Source organism: Gossypium hirsutum, chromosome A02 (assembly GCF_007990345.1).
Source record: "Gossypium hirsutum isolate 1008001.06 chromosome A02, Gossypium_hirsutum_v2.1, whole genome shotgun sequence".
NCBI lineage: Eukaryota > Viridiplantae > Streptophyta > Magnoliopsida > Malvales > Malvaceae > Gossypium > Gossypium hirsutum.
Window position 1 is genome coordinate 10,901,453 of NC_053425.1, and position 23,878 is coordinate 10,925,330.

At 34.6% G+C, this 23,878-nt stretch overlaps 1 long non-coding RNA gene across 1 annotated transcript; it reads right to left on the reverse strand.

Annotated features, from left to right (window-relative positions):
• Nucleotides 1–6,277: 6,277 nt before the first annotated feature.
• LOC121215946 (uncharacterized) lies at nt 6,278–7,817 on the reverse strand. The gene is made up of 3 exons (XR_005911932.1): nt 7,652–7,817; nt 7,103–7,179; nt 6,278–6,299 (listed from the first exon to the last, which is right to left on the reverse strand). It is a non-coding gene; the product is annotated as an uncharacterized lncRNA (long non-coding RNA).
• Between the last annotated feature and the right edge of the window lie 16,061 nt (nt 7,818–23,878).

Here is a 23,878-nt window from a genome sequence, read left to right on the forward strand (position 1 = left end):
GTGTTCTTCAGCCTTTCTTTCTCCTTTCGCCTTTCTTCTCCTTCTCCTCCCCCTTAAGTTCTCTCTTCCGACTCTTCACCTATCACACGTGAACCAACTTTATAGTCACCACCCACCTTCTCTTCCTTGTCCCTTCCTTGCTAATTCATTGTATCAACAAAATGTAAAATTTCTTGGGATTTTTTACATTCCAGTATCATATCTTCATGGTTGGATAAAAAAATTTATTTTGAGACATTATCATATTTGGATGGAAAAAGATGACATCAAGTCAATAATATGACAGGTAAACTACATTTGTAATCACCCAACTATGTTTTTTTTTCTTTTTTGGTCACCAACTATGAAAAGTTACAAAATAGTTACACAACTATTCGATTTTGTCTTTTTTAGTCACCCAACTATCTTAGACTTTTAGGTGTTCCCATTTTTAAATCAGCCAGCTAGTAACCAAAAAAGAAAATTTTGAATAATTGGGTGATTATTTTGTAACTTTTCATAGTTGGTCGACCAAGTTTGGTGGTCATTTTGTATCTTTTCATAGTTAGGTGACTACTAATGTAGTTTACCCTAATATGATATTACCAATAGCAAGTGTTTAGCTAATGAAGGTAAAATTACTTAGCACATTATTGAGTATGTTATAGTGTCTTATTGGATTCGTTTGGCTAGAATGTAAATTTTTGTTGATTAGTTGACAACATATGAGATTACGTAAAAGCATATTTTACTAAGTCATTTTTATTTCATTTGTTTTTTTTTTCACTAAGCAAAGGTTGAAGTTGTCAAATTTTATTTTACTAATAATTTAATGCATTTCTCTCCTAAAATACTTAACATATCTCATTTCTAAAAAAAAGAATTAAAATCAAGGAGAAGAAATAAATAGTTAAAGCTTTTCTTTTAATTGAAGTACCATGAAAAAGAGCAATACATTTTTTTACTAAAACATGTTATATGTTATGGTTTAAAGGTAAAATTAACCAAAATGGTAAAAAAAAATGGTAAACTTGTTATAAAAGTAACATTTTTGGTGGAATGTAATATTGAAAAGTCTTATTAAAGCGTATTTTACTATTAGGAGGTGAATTGGTAATTAAAAAAATTTTCTTAAAGGAGTGAAAGGGATGGAAAAATTAAACACAAACAATTTATACAAATTTGGTTTCAATTACTTACTTCTTCTAGCTTAACCTTAGCCTTAACTTTACTTACCAAGAAAATTTTCCAATTCACTAACGTGAATTGCTACCTTTCAATGACAATGCATAACATTACATTCCTCTCTTTTTCTTAAGTTTAGATAGAAACCTCCCATTTCTGTTTTACAATGGTTAAAATAGAACCACTCTAGATTTCAAAGCTAAACTAAAAATCTCTTCTTTTACAAAATGTTTTAAAATATAAACAAAGAAAATCTTTTTACAATATGGTGTTTATTTACAGTATGGTGTTTACAAAATTTAAGCTCTCTAGAATATAGAACAAGACTTGTACAGAGATATACAATAAAACATTGATGTTTATGTACAATAAAGAGGTAAAGAATTAAATCGCTATTGTATTCTCACTTTATTTATTGCTTGTATATGAGGTTCATACATCTTGAAGTGTTGTTTAGGTGTATTTATACTAATGAATGAGTTTTTGACCGTTTATGATTGCTGGGGATGGAAAATAGCTTTTGGAAGTGTAAAAGCACATGTTTTGAAAGTGTAGAAAAAAACTAGTTGTTAGACACAGAGAACCAATGGGGTTTGATCATGGGGTCACTATAATCACTAATGAATTCATCAATCCTCTAGATATGAGAGCCTTGCTTAAGGGTTTGATGGGGGCTTTACATCGTCCCCCTTTTCAACGGCTTTAGAAGCTTCTCATGATTCAATCTAGGGGTGGTAGTGGGACAATCATTTTATTATGAACATGTTCTCTAAACCTCTCCCATGCCTCACCAAAGGAAATCATAAAGTCAAAGTCTACTTCAATTCCCTCACAAGCACTAATCTCTATGCCACCAAGATCAAGTGGACCCCATTAAACTTAAATTGCCAAAATGGTACCCTTCTAAATGTAAGGCACAACACAATTCACCTCCAAAGTAGTAGCAATGATACTCATATTTAATTGATACTTCTTTGTTAATTGTTTCTCTAGGTCTTCTATCTGTAACGTCTTCAAAATTCCCTTAGTCATAATAATGTTATTTTGAGCAATTACAAGACGAATTTTTCAGAATAAATAAAATGTAATTTATTAGTGTTAGTATAGAGGGTAGTAGGAGAATTGTGAAAATTCAAAAGATTGGTATATTGAGAGATATTAATCCAGGGTATAAATTAAATCATAAGGTTTTGCAAAGCGTAAGGGTGAAAGTGAGAAATTTAGAGTATAAAAAGGATTAAATTGAATTAGTGGTGAAATGTGTAAGGATATGGAGAGAATTATTACCAAGGGTAAGTGGATAAGTATGATGGAAAGATTTTTTGTTATTAAGTTAAAATATTTTATTTTATATTATTATTATCATCATAACATATTATATTAATTTGTTTAATTTTATTATTATATTAGAGATATTCTAGAAGAATTATGGAGAAAGTTCTCCATCTTCTTCTTCCTTTCACATCACTACCATAGAAAGAAAGTTTTCTTTCTTTTACAATTTCATGCTCCATCATCATTAAAGGCCATTCTAAGCTAAAAATCACCAAATTTTCATGGAGAAGTTTAGTTAAACTAAATTACCCACAAGCTAGCAAGCATAGATTTCAAGTCAGAAGTGAAGTGTTTATGCTTGAGGAGAGAGAAAATATAGATAGTGTGAGAAACTAAAGACCTAAGGTAAGATTTTCATGATTTAGTAATAGTATCATGTTTATTTCAATTATTTGAGCATGAAAGTGTTATAAATCAAGTATAGTGATTTCTCATATTTTATGAAATTGATATGGAATGAAGAGAAAAACAATGAACAAGATGGAAGGAGTGGAGACAAAGAGAAACAAGTAGACAAAACTTAAAAGGAAGTATAGTCTAGATAAAATTTGCAAGTATTTTACAGTTATTTCTTACCTTAAAATTTTATGAATAATGTATTATTAAAAAGGCTAATGTTAAGGTTTTAATATATATATAACATAATAATAAGTGTTAAATTCAAGAAAGCGATAAATAGATGTGATTATTGTTGGTGTGATTATATGTGTAGAGTAAATAACTAAATTGTAAAGTGTTGAAAATTGTTGTATAAATATGAAATTGTGAGAATCTGACTGTAATTGAGATGTAAATTGAGTTTATACTAATGTCAAAGCCTATGTAGACAAGTCTTGAACTTGTAGGATATAGATGGCATGCCATTAGGAATTCCCTTAGTGTGCTTGTGAATTTAGCATTTCGGTACTCGTGCTTTAACACTTATAGTGTCATGAAAATCTAGAACTTACGTGCTTACGTGCTTATGTACTTCATGATTACATTCTGTATATCCTTCTTGTTCATTCGAGTCTACAATGGGCAAAGTGGGTAGTACATGAATTATAACAACCCGATTTTAACTAGTGTTAGAAGGTATGGTTTCGAAATCCAATTTCATAAATCGAGTCTATGAGATTATAATAGAAAATTTTTTGAAGTTAATATGAAAATATATTACTAAACGGTCAAGTAACTTAATTAAGAAAATCGTTAATTAAAGTACATGGACTAAATTGTAAAAAGTTCAATCACTGTTGAATTTTTTAGTTTAGAAAATACTTGGGGACTTGAATAGAAATTAGCCAAGGTACTTAATGGTTATTTAACCATTAAGTTAATTTGGATAGTGGAAAGTGATGGTCATTCGTTGATTTTAGTTAAGAAAATTTAATCATTAGATTAAACATGGTTAATGGTTAAAAAGTAAAGTTAATTAAGCTTAATTACATTCCTTAATCTAATTATATAATACATGTGAGTAGAGAAAAATGAAAACTATCCATCTTTTTCATTTATTTGCGCCATCCAAGCTAATAAAGGAAGACATAAACTTTCTTTCCATATTCCAATTTTGATTTCAAAATATACAAGGTATCCATGCTTTTCTTTGGGCATTTTTATGAATTCTTGGTCTTTTAATTTTGATTTAAAAGACCCAAGTCTTAGATTTTCAAATTATTAAGTATATATCAAGTTACCATTAATGTATAACTAATAAATTAATCTTTAATGTGATGAGAAAGATTGTTGGTTAGTAAGCTTAAGTTATGTTAGGACTAAGTTAGAATGTAGTGAAAAGTGATAGATTTTATTAGAAACTCAACCAAGCCCTATAATTAATTTTATAACATTAAGGACTAAACTGAATAAAATAAAAAGAAAAGTATGCTATGGGTTGAGAGTATGAGATCCCTAGTGAATAGATATAAATTTAAATTTTGATTCGATGCTAAATATCAAAAAATATGAGTAATTTAGATATAAGGAATAAAATGAATAAAATGCAAATTATGTTGAATTGTTGTGTTTTCATGTATTTGTATAAAACTAATGCCATTTTTATAATAAAATTATCGTACATAAGTAAAGGCGACGCCACCATCTCGAGAAAAGGAAAGGCGAATGCCATAAATGAGTAGCTATTTTGGTTTGTACTTTCATGACTTGTTTTAGTTCATAGTTTAACCAAGTACTAAATTGAGTAAGATGACATTGGTGCTTTGTCTCATGAAAGGTGAGTTTACCTAAGACTTGATATTTAATTGAAATTGTTAATTGATGAAAGATGTGATAATAGTATAAATGATGATATGAATATGATGATTTTGTATGAATATGTTAAATTGAAGTTGTGAGCTCATATGTATATAGCATGTAGAAGATATGTATATGAAATTGAAACATAGTGATGATATGTAATGGTATGAAATGATTTGAGCATGAAATGAGTTGGTTATGTATTGAACGTTGATATATGAAACATATAAATATGTTTGAAACACTGATTACCCTATTAACGATATCAAGAATAGTCAAGCATAGTTGACATGTCATAGGATTAGTGTACGATTTTCTATACTTCAATTTATATCAATGAGTTGCGAAGCGAATATTTTACTTCGGACATTTCGATGAGGTGTGGATCACACATTACTTCGATTTATACCGATGAGATGTGGAGAGAAAATTATACTTCAAACGTACTGTAACACCCAACACCCATACCTCACGCCGGGTCGGGATGTGAGGCATTACCTAACTTAAACTTATGCATATAGACATTTTTGTAACAGCAAAACATGGTCAAATTAAAACTTTTTCAATTTTATTTATAAACTCATTAATAAGAGCCTATTAAGCCCAAAACATCCATTGGAACCCATTGGGAAATAATCCGAGTCCTTTAAAGAACTCTAAAAATAACTCTTATCACAGGGGCACACGCCCGTGTGAGAGGGGCAACACGACCGTGTGACAATTCAACATGGTCATGCTATTGGCCCGTGTGGCTCACATGGCCTAAGTAATACAAGGACACCCCCGTGTCTTATATACGTGTGGTATTAATTCTACATGCACACTTACAGGGGTTTTCACACGGCCTGAAACACGCTCGTGTCTCTGGCCCGTGTCCTTCGCACGACCATAACACGCCCGTGTTCTAGCCCGTGTCTAAAAACTTGGACATTTTATTTTTGACGCCAGCAATCCTCAAGGGCCACACAACCAAGGTACACGCCCGTGTCGTAAGCTGTGCCCTTCACACGGCTGAGACACACAGCTGTGTCTCTGCCCGTATGTTTACTACTGTGCATAATAACTTACAATTCTTACGTGTAAGGGACACACGGCCTTATCACACCCCATATGATGAACCATGTGCCACACACGACCTAGACACACGCCCGTGTGCCTACCCGTGTGGACAAAATAAGGCTATTCACTAAGCCTTTTTGTCACCTTTACTTATGTAACCTGCACAAAAATCACTCTATACTAACATAAGGGCACATCACATAGCCAAAATAACCATAATGGACATCATTTCATTTATGCAATTTACTTATCTATGAAAATATCATCTTCTATTTATAAATCAAAAGGAGTATTGACCATCATCTATGGCCTTATGCAAAATGAGTACCATATTCATCATATGGGCCAACACATTATGGCTAACTAACAAAACACTAAACAAATACTTGAGTCCTTATACATGCCAGAAAACATAACGATAAAACTAGCTATACCAAGATCTTGAGTGATAGTGTGATTGAAGCTTTTGATGTCACTGGATCCCCGATGCTAGCTTGGCGGCACTATAAGGAAAGAAAAGAAAGGAGGGTAAGCGTAGGAGCTTAGTAAGTACATGTATGCAAATAAAGTGTAATTATAAGAAAATCATATTCATCCAACTGTAGCTTGTAATGCTTAAAAGATATAAATCACTTAACGTCTCTATCTTACTCTTCTTTTCATTCATGTATACTTAATACACCTTGTCCTTTACTTAGGTCTTAACCAAGAGTTCGGTATACATACCTCATCAAAGTATTCACCAACTAAATCTACGGGTTACCCGTTGAACTCTCGAAATACATAAAGATATGCGAGGAATTTGCGTCTAAATGCCACATAAGAAATCAGGGCTACCTCGTGCTATGAAACGCTCACATTTGAGCTACTCACGGGCCTTTTTATCAAGTCAGGACCTGGACCCCATAGCTATCATGTAACGTAGCTCATTGAGCCACTCACGGGTCTGTATACAAAGTCAGTACCCGGACCCATGTTACCTATAGCATTATTTTCATAACATGTCCCTTTGTATCTTATGCTATGTCTCATGAACTCAGACTCAACTCATGAGTTCAGACCACATAATTTTCATAACATGCCCCTTTGTATCCTATGCTATGTCTAAGGTTCAATGGGACTACATATCTAATCGAATAGCATCGCATTTGCTCACATTGTAATTTACTCGCATAACATGTCATTTAAACATTCATTGCAACAATTAGAATTTAGATACATAACAACAATAAGCTAATTACACATGTATATTATTAAAATATACCGAAGTAAGCTTCAATAACACATTATTTACATATGTACTTACCTCGATACAAAATGATGAAGACGAGCCGTAAACGTTATTCTTACCCCGATCAAGCCCCAAATCACGTTTCTCTTGATCTAAATTAATAAAATTTCTTTATTTCATCAGCATATCAATATAAAAGCCCGCAAGTTCATAATTAGGAAAAATGACTATTTTGCCCCTAAATTTTCACAAAATGACCAGTTTACCCATATGCTCGAAAATTTATTTTTATTGAATTTATTCATCTTATAAGCCTAACCGAACCCTTTTTACTCTTATAGTAATCCAAAATTTCCACTGTTCCACACATTTATTATCTATTTTACAACTCATGCAAAATAGTCCCTATTAGGTTTTTCATGAGAAATCCATTCACAAAAGTTGTTTCTTACTCACCAAAGGATCATATTCTTCCATAAAAATTCAGAAAACGACCTAAATTCTCTCATGGGAAAACCCTAGACCTTCAACCATTTTGCAAAATAGTCCCCTCATTTAAAAGCTCTTGCTTCAAAGGGTCAAAAAATGTAAAAATCATCAAGAAAAGTCATGAAAACCACTTACTTGTGAAGGCTTAAAGTTGCTGAAATTTTCAAGCTTAAAAAACCCCTCTAATGGCCAATTTTTCGGTGGAAGAAGAAAGAGTGACAAAAAAGATGAAACATTTTGTTGTTTTATTTTATTTAAAACTAGTCAAAATTGGTGACCAAAACACCACCTAATTTTGACTTTCCCATCAATTTGTCCCCCTATGGCCGACCACCCTATTATATAAGGGTATAATTGCTCTTTAAGGCCCCCAATTTAGGTTCTTTAGCTAATTGGCACTCTTATCTAACAAAATAGGACTTTTGCACTTTATGCGATTTAGTCCTTTTTCATAATTAGGCAAGCAATCGCTAAAATTAATTCACCAAAATTTTCATGTACTTATCTAATCATGCTACAATACATAAAATAATAATTAAATTAATTTCCTTGACCTCGATTTAGTGGTTCCAAAATCACTATTTCGACTAGCCCCAAAATCAGGTTGTTATACGTACCGAAGAGGCACTAGGTTCTAAATATATTAGTGTGATGGTTGGATGATCTATGTATCCGTTCTGGGTCCATGTCTGGTTAATGGGGATCATAAATCATATAGCTTATTAAGTGACATTTGATGTGAAATGTTAATAAGGAATGGTGAATTTTGCGTATTAATGTTTAAATAATAAAAGATGGCATGTGAAAGATCATATGAACCAATTAAAATGAGCCCTAAAGGCTAATATAGATATAGACCGTATCAATTGATTTGAGAATGAAACGATAAAGTAATATGATCCTTGTGATATGCTTATTATTCTGGAAATTAAAATATATGGTATATGAATTGAATGTTTGCATATGCCATGATAAATAGCACAAAGTGTGATATTAGGTTCATGAGACAAGAAATGCAAATATGTCTTGAATAGTATTTGGAATTTTGTTGTATTTGATTAATGCTTTAATTCATGTTAGCACCACTAAGCTCTATTGCTCAACGTACAATTTTGTTTATTTTCACACGTAGGTATTGTAACACCCCTTACCCAATACCGTTGCCGGAGTCGAGCATGAGGCGTTACTTGACTTAACTTAAAAGTTCGGGGCATAAAAATTTACTTTCAAATTTAATTTCATCATTCATAATAAAGCTGTCCACCTATACAGCAGTCACTAAAATAATTATAATTCAAGCTACGAAACTCGAAATTTATATCCGTAAATTTTCCCTGAAACTAGACTCATATATCTATTCACCATAAATTTTTCAGAATTTTTGCTTTAGCCAATTAGTACAGTTTATTAGTTGAAGTCTCCCCTGTTTCACTAATCGACTATCCTGACCACTCATCACTAAAATTTAATTATATCTTATTAAAGGCTTCATATGGTGATTAAACTTATTTCTACTGAAAATAGACTCATTAAGGAATCTATACATATAAATTATAACTCATAATTCCTTCTGTACAATTTTTAATGAATTTCTAAAGTCAGAACAGGGGACTTCAAAAACATTCTTGCCCTGTTTCACTAAAATTCAAATATCTAAAAGTATATAATTCTTTTGCTTACTCAACTTCTTTTATATGAAAGTAGACTCTTTCAGCTTTAATTTCATATCTCACTCAACTTCTAATTCTATTTCCACTATTTTTGGTGATTTTTAAAAGTTACATCAATGCTGCTGTCCAAGAACTGCTCCATTGCAATTTTTTAAAAAAATTCAATATAACCCCTTTATAATTGCCTAACCTTCCCTGCAAATTTCAAATCACAACCAATTCCAGTATTTCATCTACTTCATTTAAATACTAATTAAGTTCAACCAATCAACCATTTCAAACTAAAAACATGTATATATTTCGATATCTAACGCAACCATAACATTCAAATTTACTTTTACTTCAATTCCCTATACATGCCATATAAATCCAAAAAGTTGCTTAACATAAACTACCGGAGTATATCTGGATAGTGTGATTCTTAATGTAGATCCGATCCTCCGAATGTATAAATACGTTAATCTACAAAAACAATAAACACACACATGTAAGCTTATAGAAAAGCTTAGTAAGTTCATAGGCATAAAACATAAATCTTACCAAACACTTGTACACTTATACAATATACACCATTACTAAATTTACCTGTCAACCACAATCTTTGGTGAGTTCCTTGGTATAAACTCACTACTACTTATTCTTTTACCATAATTCCTTTGGGCCCATTTGTCACTTACCATCCTTGATCAAAATTAAGGAACGGTTACGGAAAATTGAGTACTTCACTTTCACTTTGACATATGACCTCTTATCACTTGTCCTTGATCAGATAAGTGTAGCTAGGCTACCACTTATCACTTTGCCACTTGATCAGATAAGTGTAGCTGAAGCTAACACTTATCACTTTATCACTTGATCAGATAAGTGTAGCCACTTATCACTTTGTCTCTTGATCAGATAAGTGTAACCACTTATCACTTTGTTTCTTGATCAGATAAGTGTAGCCACTTATCACTTTGTTTCTTGATCAGAAGTACTCAAATCCGGTGTTCCACTTAATTTGATCATTTATTCGATTTTCACATTTTTATTTTATTCTCATTTCAACAATAAATACATTTCATCATACATTGTATAATTCATGAAATTAACATTTAATCATTAAATTTCAGCCATATGAACTTACCTGGATCGATTTGCAGAATTTGTAAAAGTTCAGGGACTAATCGGCTACTTTTTCTTTTCCTCGACTTGTTTCGGGTTCTCGATCTAAAATGCAAATTTATTCATTCATCAGCATTTAATTCAATTCTAATTCATTTCACAATTTATGCCCTTTAATTTTCGAAATTACACTTTTACCCCAAACTTTACACTTTTACAATTTGATCCCTACTCAATTAACCCCTCAATTGATCTAATTTTTCTCAATTAACACCTTTCCAACTATTTTAGACTACTACATAGCCTTTTATACTCAAAACCGCAACACCAAACCTTAATTCCCAACTTTTTCACAATTAGGTCCCTAAAATCAATTTCTATCAAAATTACTTAATAAAATCATCATATAACAAAATTAAAGCTTCAATTCCATGTTTATTCATCATAAAAATCCAACACTCATCAATGGTAACTTTCAAAATCAGCCATGGAATCAAAAACTAATGAAATAATTAGTTGGACCTAATTGTAAAAGTATCAAAATCACAAAAATTAGAAGAAATAATCAAGAATTAAACTTACGTGATTCAAAAATATGAAAAACCAGCTTATTCCAGACCTCCTATGGCGTTTTTGCTGATAAATTGTGAAGAGATCTCTAGATTTTTCACTTTTGTCTTTGTTTTAAATGTTTAATTTGTTAAGTTTCCAATTTTGCCCCTGTTTCTCCTTACATTCTGCTGATTTTTTTTTTACCCAACCGTCCAGCCCATATAATTTGGGCCTAATTGCCTTTTAAATCCCTCCACTTTAGTCACTTAAGCTATTTAATCACAATTTAACAAATTTTACACTATTCCCAATTTAGTCCTTTTTAGTTAATTAACTATCCAAACGTTAAAATTTTCTAACGAAACTTTAATACCAACTCAATGACACTCTATAAATATTTATAAAAATATTTATGGCTCGGTTGAAAATCTTTGAGGTCTCGATACCTCGTTTTTTATTTTAATTATTTTAATATTTATTCCTAGTACACTATTCACTATTTCAAAAATTTTCCTAACTTCACATTTAACTTATACTTACTAAATTTATAATATTTTCTACTCGTTTGTCAGATTTAGTGATCTCGAATCACCATTTCGACACCACTAAAAATTCAGGCTATTACAACTCTCCCCCTTTTAGGAAATTTCGTCTCCGAAATTTCGTACCTGGAAATAAATTCGGATACTGAAATTTCATCAATTCCTCCATTTCCCAGGTTGCCTCCTCAGATCCATGTCGATTCCATAGCACCTTAACTAGTGGTACACGTTTATTCCTCAACTCTTTAACCTCCCGAGCTAAAATTTTCACCGGTTCCTCTGAATAAGTCATGTCAGGTTGGAGCTCTATTTCCGTATGAGGAATTACATGTGATGGATCTGATCTGTACCGTCTCAACATAGACACATGAAACACATTGTGAATATTTTCAAGTTCCGGGGGCAAAGCCAATCTATAAGCTACCGGACTGATTCTTTCAATGATTTCATACGGCCCGATAAATCGTGGGCTGAGTTTTCCCTTTCTGCCGAACCGCAAAACTTTCTTCCACGGTGACACTTTCAAAAATACACGATCACCCACACTAAACTCTATATCCCTTCTCTTCAAATCTGCATATGATTTTTGCCGATCGGAGGCAGCTTTTAAACAATCTCGAATAATACGAACTTTTTCTTCAGTTTCCCGAATCAAGTCCACTCCCACCAGTTTCGATTCACTTAATTCAGACCAATATAATGGAGTTCTACACTTTCTTCCATACAGAGCTTCAAACGGTGCCATTTTAATACTAGTTTGATAACTATTATTATAAGCAAATTCGGCTAAAGGTAAATACCTTTCCCAGCTGCCGCCGAACTCAAGTATACAACACCTTAACATATCTTCTAAAATCTGAATCACTCGCTCTGACTGCCCATCTGTCTGGGGATGAAAAGCTGTGCTGAAATTTAATTTGGTGCCCAGAGCCTCCTGTAATTTACTCCAAAATCTCGAGGTAAATCTCGGATCTCGATCCGAAATAATAGATATTGGTACCCCATGTAACCTCACTATCTCAGACACATATAACTCCGCTAACTTTTCAAGCTGATAATCTGCTCTGACTGGAATAAAATGTGCCGACTTAGTTAACCGATCAACAATCACCCATATCGAATCTTTCTTCTTCGGAGTTACTGGTAATCCAGATACAAAATCCATCGTGACATGTTCCCATTTCCACTCTGGAATCATAATGGGCTGTAACAACCCTGTCGGTACTTGATGCTCAGCTTTCACCTGTTGACAAATCAAACATCTTGCTACATATTCACAGATTTCTCGTTTCATTCCAGGCCACCAATACATTTTCTTCAAATCACAATACATTTTTGTACTCCCCGGGTGAATAGAACACATACTACTGTGAGCCTCTGATAAAATATCATTTTTCAAGTCTAAATTATTTGGAACACATATTCTATTACGATAATATAACATACCATTTTCATCAATGGAGTATTCTGAGCTTAACTCATTTTGAACCACCTGTCGTTTTAGCATCAATTTTGGGTCTTCATCTTGTAATTCCCGAATCCGTTGAAAGAACACAGGTTTAGCTTTTAATTCCGCTAGTACAGAACCATCCTCATTAATAGATAAATGAGCACTCAATGCCCGTAATGCAAATAATGATGATTTCCGACTAAGTGCATCTGCTACGACATTTGCTTTCCCTGGGTGATAGTCAATAACAAGATCATAATCTTTCAGCAACTCTAACCATCGTCTCTGTCTCAAATTTAACTCTTTCTGAGTCATTAAATACTTCAAGCTTTTATGATCAGTATACACATAACATTTCTCACCATATAAGTAGTGTCTCCATATCTTCAAAGCAAACACGATCGCTGCCAATTCCAAATCATGTGTAGGATAATTCTTCTCGTGCGGTTTTAGTTGTCAGGAAGCATATGCCACCACTTTTCCTGACTGCATAAGTACACAACCCAAACCACTCAGAGACGCATCACTATATACTACAAACGGTACGCCCAATTCTGGTTGAGTCAACACTGGAGCCTCTGTCAACATCTTTTTCAACTGATCGAAACTCTGCTGACATTCGTCTGACCATATAAATTCAACATTCTTTTGTAGTAATCGAGTCAACGGTAAGGTAATCATTGAGAAATCTTTGACAAATCGGCGATAATAACCTGCCAATCCTAGAAAGCTCCGTACTTCAGTAACATTCTTTGGAACTTTCCAATTTACCACTGCCGCTATCTTACTTGGATCCACTCTTATTCCATCAGCTGATACAATATGACCCAAAAACGCAACTTCCTGAAGCCAAAATTCACATTTGCTGAATTTCGCATATAACTGTTTCTCCCGCAAAGTCTGTAATACAATCCTTAGATGTTGTGCATGTTCGGACTCTGTCTTTGAATAAATCAATATATCGTCAATGAACACAACCACAAATCTATCCAAATATGACTGAAAAATTCTATTCATCAAATCCATAAAAGCAGCAGGAGCATTGGTTAAACCAAATGGCATCACCAAAAATTCATAATGACCATATCGAGTTCGGAAGGCAGTTTTTGGCACATCACACTCTTTAACTTTCAACTGATAATACCCAGATCGAAGGTCTATCTTGGAAAATACTGCAGCACCTTTCAACTGATCAAACAGATCATCAATACGAGGCAAAGGATATTTATTCTTTACCGTTACCTTATTCAACTGCCTGTAATCTATACACAGTCTTAAAGAACCGTCCTTCTTTTTCACAAACAAGACAAGTGCTCCCCAAGGCGACATACTCGGTCTAATGAACCCTTTATCTAATAACTCCTGCAACTGCGCCTTTAACTCTTTTAACTCAGCTGGAGCCATTCTGTACGGTGTCACTGAGATAGGAGTTGTTCCGGGGATCACATCAATTACAAATTCAACTTCTCTATCAGGTGGTAGACCGGGTAACTCTTCAGGGAACACATCAGGAAATTCATTCACCACTGGCACTTGTTCGAGCTTTAAATCAGAACCCCGAGTATCAAGGATATAGGCCAAGAATGCTTCATTGCCTTTGCGTAATAATCTCTGAGCAGAGAGAGCTGAAATAATTCTGACTGTATCGCCCATGTTTTCTGACCCAACTGAGATTACATCTCCTGTTTGACATTTCAAACTGATTTGCTTATCACGACAATTCACCACCGCATCATGTCTCATTAACCAGTCCATCCCCAGAATAATGTCAAATTCCCGAAAGGGTAACAACATCAAATCTGTTGGGAATTCATAGCCTTTCACTTTCAGTGGACAATTACGGCATATCAAATTAACCATCACACTATGACCTAATGGATTTGTAACTTGTATATCAAATTCAGTGGACTCAACAAATAAATTCTTTTCAGATGCTAACATAGTGCAAATATATGAATGAGTAGATCCAGGGTCTATCAATGCATAAACAATAACATCATAAAGATAGAAAGTACCAGCAATTACATCAGGAGCCGTAGCTTCTTCCCTTGCTCGAATGGCGTAGGTACGTGCTGGTGCTCTATTCTCTGATCGACCAACTGATTCCCTCGTACCCGAACGGGTAGTCCCTGTAGCACTGCTCTGGCCCGAACGTCTACTTCTTTGAGGAATGGTTCTCTGTATCTCTTTCTGTTCCACTTCATCTTTTTACAGCCGGGGACAATCTCGAATAAGATGATCAGTAGCCCCACATTTATAACAAGCCCCCATCTTAGTCCTGCATTCTCCGAAATGATATCTTCCACAATATTGACACTTAGGTCGTGAAGCATTCTGAACACTGCTCACACTTGCTACAGGTCTATCGAATACCCTGAAATCAGATTGTCTTGGTCTATCTCTGCCCGATCTCCCCGACACTGATGTAGTTCGATTAATTTCTTCTCTAGATTTCTTCACTGGAAAATCTGAAAATGACTTAGAAGCACCTCTTTTGAATGGCTCTTTACTTTTTCGATCCCGCTGCATTTTTCTGTTGTATACTTCTTCAAGCTTTTGAGCATGGTCTGACAGAACAACGAACTCTCGTATTTCATTACCCCCAATCATCATTCTAATTTCATCATTTAACCCTTCTTCAAACCGGATACACATTTCTTCTTCAGTAGGTACAATGTCTCGGGCATATTTGCTGAGGTAGACAAATTCTCTTTCATATTCAACTACTGATTTATTTCCCTGTCGTAGGTCGAGGAATTCCCTTTTCTTTTTATCCAAATACCGTCTGCCCACATATTTCTTCTTAAATTCATTTTGGAAAAATTCCCAAGAAATTTTCTCTGCCGGAACCACAGCCTCGATCGTCTCCCACCAACTATAAGCTTCTTCTTTCAACAGAGACACAACACATCTCAAATAGTCATCTGGTGAGCAAGCCATTTCTTTAAAAATTCTTATCAAACTCTGTAACCAATATTCAGCTTTGACGGTATCATCATCAGTCCTTCCCCGAAATTCTTCGGCTCCAAGTTTTCTAAGCCTTTCCAATGGAGAACGCTTACTAGATTCAGTCGTTGTAGAAGGTGGAGGAGCAACCGGGGGTACCATCGATGGAGCAGTAGGGGGAGGAGGTGGTTCAGCCTGATTTCTTTCTTGCCTCATTTCAGTATACCACTGATTCATAATCCCATAAATCATATTCTTTAATTCATGCTCTCGCATTTGGGAAATCGGAACATCACTGCTTGCTCTTTGTTCAGAATTTTGTGCTCTACTGTTAACTTCTTCTTGATCAGTACGTTCAGGTATATTTGACATCTTTATAATCGGAGAGTATCTATAAAAATAACAAAGATTAGATCGGATCATACACATCACACTATCACAGATTTATATGGCATGTATTTCAAACACTTTACACTTCACACATATTCCGAGGACCGGCTAAACCAGGCTCTGATACCAATAAAATGTAACACCCCTTACCCAATACCGTTGCCGGAGTCGAGCATGAGGCGTTACTTGACTTAACTTAAAAGTTCGGGGCATAAAAATTTACTTTCAAATTTAATTTCATCATTCATAATAAAGCTGTCCACCTGTACAGCAGTCACTAAAATAATTATAATTCAAGCTACGAAACTCGAAATTTATATCCGTAAATTTTCCCTAAAACTAGACTCATATATCTATTCACCATAAATTTTTCAGAATTTTTGCTTTAGCCAATTAGTACAGTTTATTAGTTGAAGTCTCCCCTGTTTCACTAATCGACTATCCTGACCACTCATCACTAAAATTTAATTATATCTTATTAAAGGCTTCATATGGTGATTAAACTTATTTCTACTGAAAATAGACTCATTAAGGAATCTATACATATAAATTATAACTCATAATTCCTTCTGTACAATTTTTAATGAATTTCTAAAGTCAGAACAGGGGACTTCAAAAACATTCTTGCCCTGTTTCACTAAAATTCAAATATCTAAAAGTATATAATTCTTTTGCTTACTCAACTTCTTTTATATGAAAGTAGACTCTTTCAGCTTTAATTTCATATCTCACTCAACTTCTAATTCTATTTCAACTATTTTTGGTGATTTTTAAAAGTTACATCAATGCTGCTGTCCAAGAACTGCTCCATTGCAATTTTTTTAAAAAAATTCAATATAACCCCTTTATAATTGTCTAACCTTCCCTACAAATTTCAAATCACAACCAATTCCAGTATTTCATCTACTTCATTTAAATACTAATTAAGTTCAACCAATCAACCATTTCAAACTAAAAACATGTATATATTTCGATATCTAACGCAACCATAACATTCAAATTTACTTTTACTTCAATTCCCTATACATGCCATATAAATCCAAAAAGTTGCTTAACATAAACTACCGGAGTATATCTGGATAGTGTGATTCTTAATGTAGATCCGATCCTCCGAATGTATAAATACGTTAATCTACAAAAACAATAAACACACACATGTAAGCTTATAGAAAAGCTTAGTAAGTTCATAGGCATAAAACATAAATCTTACCAAACACTTGTACACTTATACAATATACACCATTACTAAATTTACCTGTCAACCACAATCTTTGGTGAGTTCCTTGGTATAAACTCACTACTACTTATTCTTTTACCATAATTCCTTTGGGCCCATTTGTCACTTACCATCCTTGATCAAAATTAAGGAACGGTTACGGAAAATTGAGTACTTCACTTTCACTTTGACATATGACCTCTTATCACTTGTCCTTGATCAGATAAGTGTAGCTAGGCTACCACTTATCACTTTGCCACTTGATCAGATAAGTGTAGCTGAAGCTAACACTTATCACTTTATCACTTGATCAGATAAGTGTAGCCACTTATCACTTTGTCTCTTGATCAGATAAGTGTAACCACTTATCACTTTGTTTCTTGATCAGATAAGTGTAGCCACTTATCACTTTGTTTCTTGATCAGAAGTACTCAAATCCGGTGTTCCACTTAATTTGATCATTTATTCGATTTTCACATTTTTATTTTATTCTCATTTCAACAATAAATACATTTCATCATACATTGTATAATTCATGAAATTAACATTTAATCATTAAATTTCAGCCATATGAACTTACCTGGATCGATTTGCAGAATTTGTAAAAGTTCAGGGACTAATCGGCTACTTTTTCTTTTCCTCGACTTGTTTCGGGTTCTCGATCTAAAATGCAAATTTATTCATTCATCAGCATTTAATTCAATTCTAATTCATTTCACAATTTATGCCCTTTAATTTTCGAAATTACACTTTTACCCCAAACTTTACACTTTTTACAATTTGATCCCTACTCAATTAACCCCTCAATTGATCTAATTTTTCTCAATTAACACCTTTCCAACTATTTTAGACTACTACATAGCCTTTTATACTCAAAACCGCAACACCAAACCTTAATTCCCAACTTTTTCACAATTAGGTCCCTAAAATCAATTTCTATCAAAATTACTTAATAAAATCATCATATAACAAAATTAAAGCTTCAATTCCATGTTTATTCATCATAAAAATCCAACACTCATCAATGGTAACTTTCAAAATCAGCCATGGAATCAAAAACTAATGAAATAATTAGTTGGACCTAATTGTAAAAGTATCAAAATCACAAAAATTAGAAGAAATAATCAAGAATTAAACTTACGTGATTCAAAAATATGAAAAACCAGCTTATTCCAGACCTCCTATGGCGTTTTTGCTGATAAATTGTGAAGAGATCTCTAGATTTTTCACTTTTGTCTTTGTTTTAAATGTTTAATTTGTTAAGTTTCCAATTTTGCCCCTGTTTCTCCTTACATTCTGCTGATTTTTTTTTTACCCAACCGTCCAGCCCATATAATTTGGGCCTAATTGCCTTTTAAATCCCTCCACTTTAGTCACTTAAGCTATTTAATCACAATTTAACAAATTTTACACTATTCCCAATTTAGTCCTTTTTAGTTAATTAACTATCCAAACGTTAAAATTTTCTAACGAAACTTTAATACCAACTCAATGACACTCTATAAATATTTATAAAAATATTTATGGCTCGGTTGAAAATCTTTGAGGTCTCGATACCTCGTTTTTTATTTTAATTATTTTAATATTTATTCCTAGTACACTATTCACTATTTCAAAAATTTTCCTAACTTCACATTTAACTTATACTTACTAAATTTATAATATTTTCTACTCGTTTGTCAGATTTAGTGATCTCGAATCACCATTTCGACACCACTAAAAATTCAGGCTATTACAACTCTCCCCCTTTTAGGAAATTTCGTCTCCGAAATTTCGTACCTGGAAATAAATTCGGATACTGAAATTTCATCAATTCCTCCATTTCCCAGGTTGCCTCCTCAGATCCATGTCGATTCCATAGCACCTTAACTAGTGGTACACGTTTATTCCTCAACTCTTTAACCTCCCGAGCTAAAATTTTCACCGGTTCCTCTGAATAAGTCATGTCAGGTTGGAGCTCTATTTCCGTATGAGGAATTACATGTGATGGATCTGATCTGTACCGTCTCAACATAGACACATGAAACACATTGTGAATATTTTCAAGTTCCGGGGGCAAAGCCAATCTATAAGCTACCGGACTGATTCTTTCAATGATTTCATACGGCCCGATAAATCGTGGGCTGAGTTTTCCCTTTCTGCCGAACCGCAAAACTTTCTTCCACGGTGACACTTTCAAAAATACACGATCACCCACACTAAACTCTATATCCCTTCTCTTCAAATCTGCATATGATTTTTGCCGATCGGAGGCAGCTTTTAAACAATCTCGAATAATACGAACTTTTTCTTCAGTTTCCCGAATCAAGTCCACTCCCACCAGTTTCGATTCACTTAATTCAGACCAATATAATGGAGTTCTACACTTTCTTCCATACAGAGCTTCAAACGGTGCCATTTTAATACTAGTTTGATAACTATTATTATAAGCAAATTCGGCTAAAGGTAAATACCTTTCCCAGCTGCCGCCGAACTCAAGTATACAACACCTTAACATATCTTCTAAAATCTGAATCACTCGCTCTGACTGCCCATCTGTCTGGGGATGAAAAGCTGTGCTGAAATTTAATTTGGTGCCCAGAGCCTCCTGTAATTTACTCCAAAATCTCGAGGTAAATCTCGGATCTCGATCCGAAATAATAGATATTGGTACCCCATGTAACCTCACTATCTCAGACACATATAACTCCGCTAACTTTTCAAGCTGATAATCTGCTCTGACTGGAATAAAATGTGCCGACTTAGTTAACCGATCAACAATCACCCATATCGAATCTTTCTTCTTCGGAGTTACTGGTAATCCAGATACAAAATCCATCGTGACATGTTCCCATTTCCACTCTGGAATCATAATGGGCTGTAACAACCCTGTCGGTACTTGATGCTCAGCTTTCACCTGTTGACAAATCAAACATCTTGCTACATATTCACAGATTTCTCGTTTCATTCCAGGCCACCAATACATTTTCTTCAAATCACAATACATTTTTGTACTCCCCGGGTGAATAGAACACATACTACTGTGAGCCTCTGATAAAATATCATTTTTCAAGTCTAAATTATTTGGAACACATATTCTATTACGATAATATAACATACCATTTTCATCAATGGAGTATTCTGAGCTTAACTCATTTTGAACCACCTGTCGTTTTAGCATCAATTTTGGGTCTTCATCTTGTAATTCCCGAATCCGTTGAAAGAACACAGGTTTAGCTTTTAATTCCGCTAGTACAGAACCATCCTCATTAATAGATAAATGAGCACTCAATGCCCGTAATGCAAATAATGATGATTTCCGACTAAGTGCATCTGCTACGACATTTGCTTTCCCTGGGTGATAGTCAATAACAAGATCATAATCTTTCAGCAACTCTAACCATCGTCTCTGTCTCAAATTTAACTCTTTCTGAGTCATTAAATACTTCAAGCTTTTATGATCAGTATACACATAACATTTCTCACCATATAAGTAGTGTCTCCATATCTTCAAAGCAAACACGATCGCTGCCAATTCCAAATCATGTGTAGGATAATTCTTCTCGTGCGGTTTTAGTTGTCAGGAAGCATATGCCACCACTTTTCCTGACTGCATAAGTACACAACCCAAACCACTCAGAGACGCATCACTATATACTACAAACGGTACGCCCAATTCTGGTTGAGTCAACACTGGAGCCTCTGTCAACATCTTTTTCAACTGATCGAAACTCTGCTGACATTCGTCTGACCATATAAATTCAACATTCTTTTGTAGTAATCGAGTCAACGGTAAGGTAATCATTGAGAAATCTTTGACAAATCGGCGATAATAACCTGCCAATCCTAGAAAGCTCCGTACTTCAGTAACATTCTTTGGAACTTTCCAATTTACCACTGCCGCTATCTTACTTGGATCCACTCTTATTCCATCAGCTGATACAATATGACCCAAAAACGCAACTTCCTGAAGCCAAAATTCACATTTGCTGAATTTCGCATATAACTGTTTCTCCCGCAAAGTCTGTAATACAATCCTTAGATGTTGTGCATGTTCGGACTCTGTCTTTGAATAAATCAATATATCGTCAATGAACACAACCACAAATCTATCCAAATATGACTGAAAAATTCTATTCATCAAATCCATAAAAGCAGCAGGAGCATTGGTTAAACCAAATGGCATCACCAAAAATTCATAATGACCATATCGAGTTCGGAAGGCAGTTTTTGGCACATCACACTCTTTAACTTTCAACTGATAATACCCAGATCGAAGGTCTATCTTGGAAAATACTGCAGCACCTTTCAACTGATCAAACAGATCATCAATACGAGGCAAAGGATATTTATTCTTTACCGTTACCTTATTCAACTGCCTGTAATCTATACACAGTCTTAAAGAACCGTCCTTCTTTTTCACAAACAAGACAAGTGCTCCCCAAGGCGACATACTCGGTCTAATGAACCCTTTATCTAATAACTCCTGCAACTGCGCCTTTAACTCTTTTAACTCAGCTGGAGCCATTCTGTACGGTGTCACTGAGATAGGAGTTGTTCCGGGGATCACATCAATTACAAATTCAACTTCTCTATCAGGTGGTAGACCGGGTAACTCTTCAGGGAACACATCAGGAAATTCATTCACCACTGGCACTTGTTCGAGCTTTAAATCAGAACCCCGAGTATCAAGGATATAGGCCAAGAATGCTTCATTGCCTTTGCGTAATAATCTCTGAGCAGAGAGAGCTGAAATAATTCTGACTGTATCGCCCATGTTTTCTGACCCAACTGAGATTACATCTCCTGTTTGACATTTCAAACTGATTTGCTTATCACGACAATTCACCACCGCATCATGTCTCATTAACCAGTCCATCCCCAGAATAATGTCAAATTCCCGAAAGGGTAACAACATCAAATCTGTTGGGAATTCATAGCCTTTCACTTTCAGTGGACAATTACGGCATATCAAATTAACCATCACACTATGACCTAATGGATTTGTAACTTGTATATCAAATTCAGTGGACTCAACAAATAAATTCTTTTCAGATGCTAACATAGTGCAAATATATGAATGAGTAGATCCAGGGTCTATCAATGCATAAACAATAACATCATAAAGATAGAAAGTACCAGCAATTACATCAGGAGCCGTAGCTTCTTCCCTTGCTCGAATGGCGTAGGTACGTGCTGGTGCTCTATTCTCTGATCGACCAACTGATTCCCTCGTACCCGAACGGGTAGTCCCTGTAGCACTGCTCTGGCCCGAACGTCTACTTCTTTGAGGAATGGTTCTCTGTATCTCTTTCTGTTCCACTTCATCTTTTTACAGCCGGGGACAATCTCGAATAAGATGATCAGTAGCCCCACATTTATAACAAGCCCCCATCTTAGTCCTGCATTCTCCGAAATGATATCTTCCACAATATTGACACTTAGGTCGTGAAGCATTCTGAACACTGCTCACACTTGCTACAGGTCTATCGAATACCCTGAAATCAGATTGTCTTGGTCTATCTCTGCCCGATCTCCCCGACACTGATGTAGTTCGATTAATTTCTTCTCTAGATTTCTTCACTGGAAAATCTGAAAATGACTTAGAAGCACCTCTTTTGAATGGCTCTTTACTTTTTCGATCCCGCTGCATTTTTCTGTTGTATACTTCTTCAAGCTTTTGAGCATGGTCTGACAGAACAACGAACTCTCGTATTTCATTACCCCCAATCATCATTCTAATTTCATCATTTAACCCTTCTTCAAACCGGATACACATTTCTTCTTCAGTAGGTACAATGTCTCGGGCATATTTGCTGAGGTAGACAAATTCTCTTTCATATTCAACTACTGATTTATTTCCCTGTCGTAGGTCGAGGAATTCCCTTTTCTTTTTATCCAAATACCGTCTGCCCACATATTTCTTCTTAAATTCATTTTGGAAAAATTCCCAAGAAATTTTCTCTGCCGGAACCACAGCCTCGATCGTCTCCCACCAACTATAAGCTTCTTCTTTCAACAGAGACACAACACATCTCAAATAGTCATCTGGTGAGCAAGCCATTTCTTTAAAAATTCTTATCAAACTCTGTAACCAATATTCAGCTTTGACGGTATCATCATCAGTCCTTCCCCGAAATTCTTCGGCTCCAAGTTTTCTAAGCCTTTCCAATGGAGAACGCTTACTAGATTCAGTCGTTGTAGAAGGTGGAGGAGCAACCGGGGGTACCATCGATGGAGCAGTAGGGGGAGGAGGTGGTTCAGCCTGATTTCTTTCTTGCCTCATTTCAGTATACCACTGATTCATAATCCCATAAATCATATTCTTTAATTCATGCTCTCGCATTTGGGAAATCGGAACATCACTGCTTGCTCTTTGTTCAGAATTTTGTGCTCTACTGTTAACTTCTTCTTGATCAGTACGTTCAGGTATATTTGACATCTTTATAATCGGAGAGTATCTATAAAAATAACAAAGATTAGATCGGATCATACACATCACACTATCACAGA